Source organism: Musca domestica, unplaced genomic scaffold, assembly GCF_030504385.1.
Source record: "Musca domestica strain aabys unplaced genomic scaffold, Musca_domestica.polishedcontigs.V.1.1 19, whole genome shotgun sequence".
NCBI lineage: Eukaryota > Metazoa > Arthropoda > Insecta > Diptera > Muscidae > Musca > Musca domestica.
Window position 1 is genome coordinate 12,995,138 of NW_026712245.1, and position 11,231 is coordinate 13,006,368.

The 11,231-nt window shown below is 34.1% G+C and overlaps 3 long non-coding RNA genes across 3 annotated transcripts; 1 reads left to right on the forward strand and 2 right to left on the reverse strand.

Annotated features, from left to right (window-relative positions):
- Nucleotides 1–6,715: 6,715 nt before the first annotated feature.
- Nucleotides 6,716–8,318, reverse strand: LOC131802017 (uncharacterized). Its single transcript, XR_009342009.1, has 2 exons — nucleotides 6,900–8,318; nucleotides 6,716–6,807 (listed from the first exon to the last, which is right to left on the reverse strand). It is a non-coding gene; the product is annotated as an uncharacterized LOC131802017 (long non-coding RNA).
- Nucleotides 8,319–9,640: 1,322 nt separating this feature from the next.
- LOC131802016 (uncharacterized) lies at nucleotides 9,641–10,397 on the reverse strand. The gene is made up of 2 exons (XR_009342008.1): nucleotides 9,825–10,397; nucleotides 9,641–9,732 (listed from the first exon to the last, which is right to left on the reverse strand). It is a non-coding gene; the product is annotated as an uncharacterized LOC131802016 (long non-coding RNA).
- A 71-nt stretch (nucleotides 10,398–10,468) lies between these two features.
- LOC105261747 (uncharacterized) lies at nucleotides 10,469–10,822 on the forward strand. The gene is made up of 2 exons (XR_891509.3): nucleotides 10,469–10,638; nucleotides 10,731–10,822. It is a non-coding gene; the product is annotated as an uncharacterized LOC105261747 (long non-coding RNA).
- Nucleotides 10,823–11,231: the final 409 nt, after the last annotated feature.

The following is an 11,231-nucleotide window of genomic DNA, read 5'->3' on the forward strand; positions in this document are numbered from 1 at the left end:
TAACGTACAAATAAATCAACGCAAACGCCGCCTACTCCTTCCGAATCCTTTTGGTCTCACCCAACGCAAAGGATTACGACGAAAGCAATAAACGAAACGAGCGGGTATATTATTCGATGATAAATGGCCAGTTATGACCATAATGTTGATGTCGGCTAGCCACCTTCACCCATATAGATATAAGTGTGTATGTGTGTCTCAGCCGTAAACGAAATGTTTGAAAATCGATTAACAAACAAACACCTACAACCGAACACATGGCGACATTCAACAGACAATACTAAATGCGGAGCGATACTTTGTGGGGCTACCAGCCATAATGGCTTGTGTGTCTGTGGCAATAAAACCTAATCTGGATACGGTATTTTGATGAATGTTAGCCATATTAATAGATTGTAGCCATTCATTTTAGTGGGCCATAATGAATTTAAAAATACACAAAATCTATTCGAAAGAAAATAAAAGTAAAATGTTTATTCTACGGAAAATTCGGGGGTGTTTAAAGGCTGGGTCCATTGTGAGTTTCCATGAGACATAAAAGAGAAAATAAACTTGAATACATTTAAGGGTTAGTTGTTTAAAGTGCTGCTTAAAGCGTACTATAGTCATTTTCCATTTGGTTGAAAAATAAAAAAGAAGAACTAGAACATTTTTATTAACATACGTTTCTAGGGTATTTCTGAATAAATCTGATAAAATCTCAAAATACCATATGTTAAATAGGTTGAGACAAATATTTAGATACACCAAGTTTGAAAAGGATCACTGACTTGCTTCGCAATTCATAAGAAATGTACAGGGTGAGATAAAAAAACAGCAACAAAGTCAAACGCCATAATATTGACATTTCTTTTTAAATTTTACTAAATGAAAGCAAAAATTTTCGGAATTAGAATCAAATTTTAGAATAAGTTTAGGTTTGTTCGAAACTGCTGGACAAGGAATGTTTTCTCATCGGAGAAAACCAAATTCAGAAGTTCACCACTTTCGGCCAAGCGAAGAAACTCTTTAGCTCTTTTGAGTCTATTTTCTTTCCGTTGCGGTGTAAGTTCTCGCACTTTTTGGAATTTCAATGGCTTTACTCCGAGCTCAATATTTGCCGAATTGAATATTGCGATATGTGCAGCTCACGAGCCATTTTTCGGTCACTGCGACGCTGGTTTCGATCAAATCGCTTCTTTACTTTTCGAACCATTTCTGCTGACGTCGGACTACGCTACCAGTATCACGGTAACGAGCGATGGTACAAGACACAAAAGATTTATTCACATTTAAATGCTGGAGTGCTCTAGCGATAGCCACTTTTGGTTATCACACTATCACGCTTTAATTCCATCACCAATAACTTTTTTTCTGGAAAATTCTCACCAAAATGCTTTGTGTGCTTGTAAAAAATATAATGAGCTGTCACTGCAATAATTTTAACAGCTGTCGGACGAGTGGCTTAGAAATGATAGCAGTCTGAAGTTGGTTGCAGTTTTTTCATCTCACCCTGTTAATATTGCAAATGTCGACCCCTTAGTGGTAAGGTTATCAGAAGGGGTCGGACGATATCCATAATATTCACACCAAATCTTACGTTAGTAAAAATATTGGGATGTGTGAAATTTGAAGATAATCGGGTCCTTACTTCGCTTTTATGAGAGTTTTGGTTATTCAAAATATTGACACATTTTGGTTTGTGGTGGTACTTGAAGGTATGAGCATTTTATGAGAGCTATAATTATCCAAAATTTGGGTCGATTTTGTCCATCTTCGCGTCTGACATAGGACTAATACAAATTTTTACACTTGCCAAATTTGAGTAAAATCGATTAATATGTTGTGAAACGAATTTGGTCCTAATTGATCTAGGGTCTAAAACTCTGTAGCCGCATAGCTAAGGGCATTAAAACAACCCTAGGATCAAACGTAAATGTTTTGAAATCACACTAAACATCATCTATAATATGTTATGTTAAATACATTGCGAATTAAAATTGTGCTGTTCATTTTTAAGCAGGTTTAAATTTTTAGAATATATTTAATTTTTGGTAATCATTATTATTTATAATCCAATTAATTTCGTTCAACACCAACCACCAACACAATCGCCTACATTCTCATGTGTACAAAAGGGGGAAAAGGGAAGGAAAACGATTTGGAAACATTTAGACAAAAACGAAAACATTTAACCACAACAATTTTAAAGTAAATAAATGGATAAATGGGAAGCATTCAAAAAATCCAATAAAAATCAAAAGGAATATGTGTAGGTGTGTGGGTTTGTGTGTGTGTGTGTGCGTATGTGTGTTACTACTATTTCTGTGTAAATATACAATTTGCAATATCCTTTTTCTCAATACTTTCCTGAGCCATCAGGAAATTGAGTAAATTTCAATATCATTCAAGGACGTTAGAGGACGAAATACATCACAAATAACCCGACAGGAGGCTAACACTTTCCAGCATGGAAACACACACGTACGAATATGATTGTGTACACAAAAGATTGAGTGTGAGTGTGAGAGTGTGGCCGTGTTTACGTGTACATATTTGACTTTTGCTCTAACTAAGATTAAAGAAATAAACATAAAACGTCTACAGTCAATCCAGTCTATGCCATTCAGAGTCTGAGCCTGTTCCTGGCACTGGAGATGAAAATGCATTTCAAATCGAAACCAATATAGTTTCATGGGCCGGGGGTAATGTGAGTGTAAGTTACTGCAAACTGCGAAGGGACCGAAGGCGCAACGTGCGGGAATGGGGTCGAATAACAACATGATTGTGCCAAAGACCCAGCTCATGGTGAATTGAAAAACCAAATTGAGCCCAATAAAATACGTCGATGTCTGTCTGTGTGTGCCGCATTTAATACACTCTCAATTTCACTTTTTTATGGTAGACACATATACATTTTGTCGAACTGTTTAAATCCGCCCAGATGGTCGGTCGGTCGGTCGGTCCTACAGTCAATAACTTACAAAGTTGTTTATGTTTATTTGAGCCAAGTCAGCCATTCACTCGGTGCTCCATAGAACACCCATAATATTGAAGAATTCCATTTGGAAGTGACTGTGAAGGCCATCCCAATTCCCCAAAATAATCGAGCACGCGTTCCTAATAAAATGAAATTGATATTTGTTGTAGGACGAACACGTTTACCGCTCGCATTCGTACTGTTGTTGTTGTTGTTGTTATTATTGTAGATATTCCCATTGTGTAAAAAATTGGACAAATTGACTTGTCGGCTTACCATGATTTTCAATAGAATTTCATTGAGAACGTTATTTTGTGATTTCCCAGCACAAATGTCAGAATGAGAACAGTTTAATAATTTATTTATGATCCACTCGATTGGTATTTATGTTGAACTAAATATTTGATCGTACTATGCCGTTTACATAGGGTGTGGTAGGGAGAGAGAAAATACAGGTTGTGGTGATGATATCAGGTTGGCCGATCAAAGGACTATGTTGTTCTACAACGAAGACGAGCGAAAGACGAATATTGATGAAATGGAATCGCGATATTTTGGTGAAGACTTTGAATATTTTAAAATAGAGACATTTAGATTACTTCTAGAATAAATAATATTTCGGATCAGGGACGACTAGGCCTTAGTCATCAATATGGTCCCATAATTTGTCAACTTAACACCCAGTCGTGCTAGTCCACGACGAGACGAGTCTCTCCTCCTCTCCTCCAATCATTTTTTGACAGGAGATTGGAGTCTATATCTTCTTTTGCTCCATTGATAGTCGCCAATTTCCAATAAGTGTTTATATTATTTAGATACAGCTCCCATATATATCTTCAGCCGAATTTGGGTTAATTGTGCACCAAATGGCCAATATTAGTCAAATTTTGACACATCTGTCCGAATTCAGTCTAGAAGTGAGTACATCAAATTTAATGAAAATCGGTTCAGAAATAACTGTAGCTACCATATATATTTTGTGATTAAGTGCCTCACATCTGTTATATGCACTCCACAAGAATTATATTTGGTACCAGATATTAGATACAGCCCAGGTATACCTCTGCCAAATTTTATTAAAATCAGTTCGGATTTGGTTATAGCTCCCATATGTACCTTTATGCGATTTCAGGTGTTTGGTGCCTCAATTGCCTAATATCAGCCCAAATGGAGTGAATTTATGCACGTACGACCGCATTCAGCACCTGAAAATTGGTTCAGAAATGGCTCAGAAATACCTTTGCCAAATGTTAACGGCTCAGATTTGGATATAGCTTCCATATGTACGTTTATCAGGTTTGTTTCAGGTTTGTTGTACACCAAATGTCTAATATCCGCCCAATGGAGTGAATTTTGGGACGTACGTTTCCATTTAGTGAAACACAGCTCCGATATAATTTTTTTAATGTTATCCTTCTCGAAGTGATATTATGCACACTATAGCATTGTTATTTCATATAAAAAATAAAACGTCTCCGTCAAATTTGGTGAAAATGGATTTAGAATTAGACATGCCTCCCATATATTAGTTCCCTCTGAAACCTAATTATAACTGCTCTAAAGCCAAAGGTTGATGGATGGTATTATCTACTTCAAATAAATTCCCAATATAAATTATTTTGTTACGTGAGCTCTACTAAATATGCATAATGGCGTAGGGTAGTCGGCCCCGTCCGACTTTTGTCTTTTCCTTACTGTTTTTCATTGAATCTGACACGGTAAATATTAAATTACTTATAAGTTAATAACATAAGCATATAAATGTTGTTATGTATTGTGGCATTTCAACTTGTTTCATATTCAAAATCCCCAGCCCTTCACATCCTCACATTCTCCTGTGACCTTGAACGTTTTCATTTTCTGTTCAATGTCAATGCATTTTGGCAAATTACCTGTGAACAAAAATAAACATTGCATTCATATTTGAAATTTGTAATTTTTCATTACTCCGAATGCCTTTCAGATCCCATTTATTGATGTACTTTAATGTGTTGTACGCAAAAATTCGATACAAAATAAAAACACCCGCAGATGCAAAGATAAATACTAGAAATTCATTTTCTGTCGACTTGAAAAGAATTTTCCCAATTAATTGCCAGTGTCTCTGGGAAATGTTGCATGGCAGTAGGAAAAGAATTTGATTTTTGTTACTGTAAATGTTCATTGATATCTTCTTGGTAGTCTTAATGGAAATTGTATCGATTTGCTTTCAAGTGAATCTCTTTGATTTGGGGAAAGTTAACACTTATGTAAACTGAGCTAGCTAGCTAATCTATGGTTTGCTAGAAGCTTTGTTAATAGCCTCACAATTGTATTCCAGTAGAAGGCATTACAAAGGATTTAAACTCTCCGAACTTAAATAAGTTTTGTTACGAAACTTGAAGGCATTACTTAAATGATGATAACAAACTTTAAGACAAAAACTACAACAACTTTAAAAAGTTTTATTGTTTTGTAGATAACAGCATGCGTGTGGAGTGGAGTGTTGTGGTGAGGTCTGTTGTCTAATCTTTTTATGTTTCTGTTTATGGAAGGATGTCTTTGGTTTAGCTGCATCTGATTCATTATAAGTACAAGAATTAAAAATATCTTTTTGATAAAATAAAACTCGTTTAGTTCAAATCTTAGTTATTTGTGTAAAAAACAAGTTAAAAAGTATCAGTCGGTTTTGCCGCCAAATGTATACCCTCAGTCAATGTTCGATTATTTAAATATATTTTGACTTATTGAAACTGTTGACCCTCTATAGAGTAGGTTCCGAAGGAATGGGCCAATATAGTCCCTTTTGTATCGGTCCTAAATAAAGATTATATAAATATTGCGACGTGCCAGGTTTGGGTTATATTGGTTACTTCCAGCACTTTACATGAGATATGTGATAATTTTAAGAAAATGTCGAAATGTGCGTGATGATTCAGATATAGACGTCGGAAGTATCCCATTTTCATACTTCATTTAATACAGATAAAAATATTGGTATGGGCGAACTACAAAATCAAACATTTATATCCAATTGTATGCGAAATCATACATTTCATATTCATCCCAGGTTTCTGATTGAGACTATTATTTAGTAGTAAAGAATCAAATCAAGTTACGACAGATAAAAGTATTGGAAATTGTGGATCTTTGTGGATAAGGTACCAGAAGGGGTTAGCAGATATATATCATCTTCACAACAGATCTTGTGTTAGAAAAAATGTTTTTATGTGTGCAATTTGAAGAGAGGTGAATGCCTTTTTAGATTTCTTCGATGAGAAATGGTCCAATCTCTACCATCTGGATCAAGTCTGAATGGAATCGCATTTTAATTCCGCGTTTTATGAGCTTCATGAATATTAAAAAATTTTGACCCTTTATGGGGGAGGTACCTGTAAAAGTGGACCGATATATTCCATCTTCACACCAGACCACGGATTAATTTGAAGACAATCGGACTCTTACATCACATTTAATAAGATTTATAATTACTCAAAATGTTGATCCATTGTGGGGGAGATACTTGATAGAGTGGACTGATATTGTTCATTTTCGCACCTGCCCTATCAGTGATGCAAATATTAGGATTTGCCAAGTTGGAGAAAAATCGGATTATCCTGTCTCTTTCTGTGAGTAAAATATTTTTTTTTTGAAAATTTTGACCTTTTTTGGGGGTGGTACCAGAAGGAGTGGGCCGATATATTCCAACTTACCTTTGACAAGACAACAGGACTCTTATATTTCATTTTATAAATGTTGTAATTATTTTTAATAATATGAGTTTTTTTGAGCTTTAGGCCAGTTTTTTATTTTATTTCATTTTTGATCTCCGATATTTCGCAATTGTATAAATTGCATCTTCAGGGGATCTACAAGATAATATAATATTCTTAATATTACTATCACAGCATTGATTGAAAAATAGAAACAAACACAATGTTATTACACAAAAATCGCTTACTTGTAAACAATAATCGTCAAGTTAACTTAATAACTACGATAGAATGCACTATCATCGTCGGCTGTTAATATTGCACTGATTTTGTTTACATATTGCACGATCTCTTCTTTTGTGTCAAATGTCTATAGCAATAAGCTGCGTTATCTGTGTCGCTCTTAAAATTTATTCTCTCTGTTGTGTGTAGATTGTTGATGTGTAACATTTCTAATGTGAGTCTTCTGTGGTAATGGTTTTCCGTTTGCAGTATTTTTACTTGTTCAAGGTTTGGCTGATGGTTGCTTGATATACAGTGTTCCGCAAGCGCTGTTTTTTGTGTGTAATTTTGGTTTCTCATTTTTAAATCAGACTTATGGGCTGATAGTCTAGTTTTCAATTTATTTTTTGTGGTACCAACATAATATTTCCCACATTTTTCGTTAGGGTTGCCATCGCATTGTATTTGGTATATCACATTGTGTTTATCAGGATTTTGTATTTTGTCTTTTGTATGGCTAAATAGCTTTTTGAGAGTGTTGTTGTTTTTCTGGGCTATTATATATTTGTTCTTGTCATATAAATTTGAGTTCTGGAATCGTTCTGAAAAATTTTTGGTACGTAAATCATAGATTTATATATCTTTTCATCTTTTTGGGTTTCTCTAGTAGTATTCCGTCGTCCTATTAATCTATTTATTATTCTTATTGGAAAATTGTTGTTTGTTAGAATATCTCGGATTTTGTGTTTGTTCTTGTTATGGAATTTCTCGTCACTAATGCTCATTACTCTATGTACTAAATTTTTTGCAGTGTTTATAATCATTTGCTTGGGATGTTTCGAAAAGAAATTTATAATTCTTCCCGATGCCGTGGGTTTCTGATACCAGTCTAATTCTAATTTGTCCTTATTTCTATATATTATTGTGTCTAGATATGGTAAACATCCATTCATTTCATCCTCCATGGTGAATTTGATATTGTTGCTGAAACTGTTAAGTATATTCAATGTATCATTGATTGCATCTTCCCCAGTTATCACAAAAAGATCGTCCACGTATTTCGTTAATATTTTGGGTTTTGTTGTCAGTTTTTCCATGCAGGTGTCTAAGAGTTTCTCCATGACTATATCCGCCACAACTGGAGAAGCTGGTGAACCCATTGGCAGTCCTTTCTTTTGTTTATATATCTTGTCGTCGTATTTGAAATATCGGTTGTCTTTAATGCAAAATTTTAGAATACTCAAAAATAGGCCCTTTGTCATATTTGTGTATTCTTTTAGTTCTTCCCACCTTTCGTCGATTATTTGAATACCAAGATCTATCGGTATGCTTGGGAAGAGTGATACTACGTCAAACGAAACCATCCTGTCATTTTCTTTAATCGTCATATTTTTAACTTTGTTTTTGAACGCCATTGAGTCTTGAACGTTATATTTGGAGAATTTGGTAAGATTGAACGAAACCATCCTGTCATTTTCTTTAATCGTCATATTTTTAACTTTGTTTTTGAACGCCATTGAGTCTTGAACGTTATATTTGGAGAATTTGGTAAGATTTTTTAAAATTTTAACCACATATTTGCACAGTTCTTCCGACGGAGAATTGATTGAAGAACAGATCGGGCGTAACGGGAAATCTACCTTGTGAATTTTTGGTAGTCCGTACAATCTTGGAGCTGTAGCCACGTCACTTCTGAGTTTTTTCCTTTCCATTGTCGTAATAATGTTGTTTTTGTATAGCTCCTCCACCAGTTCATTATTCTTTTTTATCAAACCTGTTGTTGGATCTTTGTTCACCCGTTGATATGTCATCATATCTGAAATAATACTGTTCATCCTCTGTTTGTAGTCATTAATGTCCATTGCAACCGTAACATTTCCTTTGTCAGCATTTAAAATTAATATATTTTTATTTTGTTTCAAAAAAGTTTTGGTGCGGCCCACTGTGCTGTTGATAAATTTATCTCGTTCACTCTCTTTCATCTTATTCATATGTGTGTCTATCATTGTTGTGAACTTTGTCCTCATCATTTCTTGTTGTTCTTTGTCATTCCATGTTTGTATTACGTCTTCGCCGTCTGCTATTAGTTTAAATAGTGGGAATTGTGATTTTGTTGTTGGAAGTCCAAATTTCTCTCCAAGCGAAAGAAGCCATTTCACGTCATCGGGGAATTGAGTGTTTGTTTTGTTTACAAACCATTTATCATTCTGTTTTATGCCAAGTTGTATCATTTGTTGTTGTTTAAGTTTTTCGAATTTTCTTTTCTGTGTGTTTTTTATTTCGTTCTCCATGTTCGATATTATTTTGCTTTCGTTTTGAGTAACTATGTTTATCTCTTGTTGTGTTAGATTTTCTCCCAAAGTTTTTTCTATATTTTGTTGATCCCTTTGATTGTTCTTTATTTCGTAATGTTTCTGTTTAATTAGTAGATTGAGAATCTTGTTTTGAAAAGTATCAATGTATCCCTTTAATGTATTTTTAATGTGGTATATTTGAGATGTCTTAAAAATATTGTGAATATTTTTTAAGGCATTTTTAATAAAGTTAGGAATGATGCCGTTGTTACGACATCGAATTAGAAAAGTTAAAGAGCATTTTGTTTTGGCAATCTTCACTTTTGTGTTTTTGTGTTTGTTAATGCTGTGTTTGATGTTGTTTTTATACTTGATGTTTCTGTAGATCATGTTGTTGGTATTCGGCGTGCTCTCCGTGTTATATATTATAAGTGTGAGTTTTTTCGACCTATTTTCCAATATATTTAATAATATGAGTTTTTTTGAGCTTTAGGCCAGTTTTTTATTTTATTTCATTTTTGATCTCCGATATTTCGCAATTGTATAAATTGCATCTTCAGGGGATCTACAAGATAATATAATATTCTTAATATTACTATCACAGCATTGATTGAAAAATAGAAACAAACACAATGTTATTACACAAAAATCGCTTACTTGTAAACAATAATCGTCAAGTTAACTTAATAACTACGATAGAATGCACTATCATCGTCGGCTGTTAATATTGCACTGATTTTGTTTACATATTGCACGATCTCTTCTTTTGTGTCAAATGTCTATAGCAATAAGCTGCGTTATCTGTGTCGCTCTTAAAATTTATTCTCTCTGTTGTGTGTAGATTGTTGATGTGTAACATTTCTAATGTGAGTCTTCTGTGGTAATGGTTTTCCGTTTGCAGTATTTTTACTTGTTCAAGGTTTGGCTGATGGTTGCTTGATATACAGTGTTCCGCAAGCGCTGTTTTTTGTGTGTAATTTTGGTTTCTCATTTTTAAATCAGACTTATGGGCTGATAGTCTAGTTTTCAATTTATTTTTTGTGGTACCAACATAATATTTCCCACATTTTTCGTTAGGGTTGCCATCGCATTGTATTTGGTATATCACATTGTGTTTATCAGGATTTTGTATTTTGTCTTTTGTATGGCTAAATAGCTTTTTGAGAGTGTTGTTGTTTTTCTGGGCTATTATATATTTGTTCTTGTCATATAAATTTGAGTTCTGGAATCGTTCTGAAAAATTTGGTACGTAAATCATAGATTTATATATCTTTTCAATCTACAATCTACATCACAACAGAGAGAATAAATTTTAAGAGCGACACAGATAACGCAGCTTATTGCTATAGACATTTGACACAAAAGAAGAGATCGTGCAATATGTAAACAAAATCAGTGCAATATTAACAGCCGACGATGATAGTGCATTCTATCGTAGTTATTAAGTTAACTTGACGATTATTGTTTACAAGTAAGCGATTTTTGTGTAATAACATTGTGTTTGTTTCTATTTTTCAATCAATGCTGTGATAGTAATATTAAGAATATTATATTATCTTGTAGATCCCCTGAAGATGCAATTTATACAATTGCGAAATATCGGAGATCAAAAATGAAATAAAATAAAAAACTGGCCTAAAGCTCAAAAAAACTCATATTATTAAATATATTGGAAAATGTTGTAATTATTTAAAATGTTGACCCTTTGTGGGGGAGGTACTTGATGGTACCTGATGACCGATATTATCCATTTTTACACCTGACCTAGAACAGACACAAATATTAGGATTTGCAAAGTTCGAACAAAGTCGGATTATTGCTTCTCTTTCTGTGCAGTAAACTATTTTTTTCAAATTTTGACCTATTGTGGGGGAGGTACCAGAAGGAGTGGGCCGATATTGTCCATCTCCGAATTCGATATAAGTTTAATAATAATATTACGATGTACTAAGTTTGGACCAAATCGGATACTCCCTTCGAGGGCTATCGTGCGCACCAGCCAGCAGACAAACTGATGGACGGACGGACGGGAATCGCTAGATCGACTCCAAATACCGTGAAATG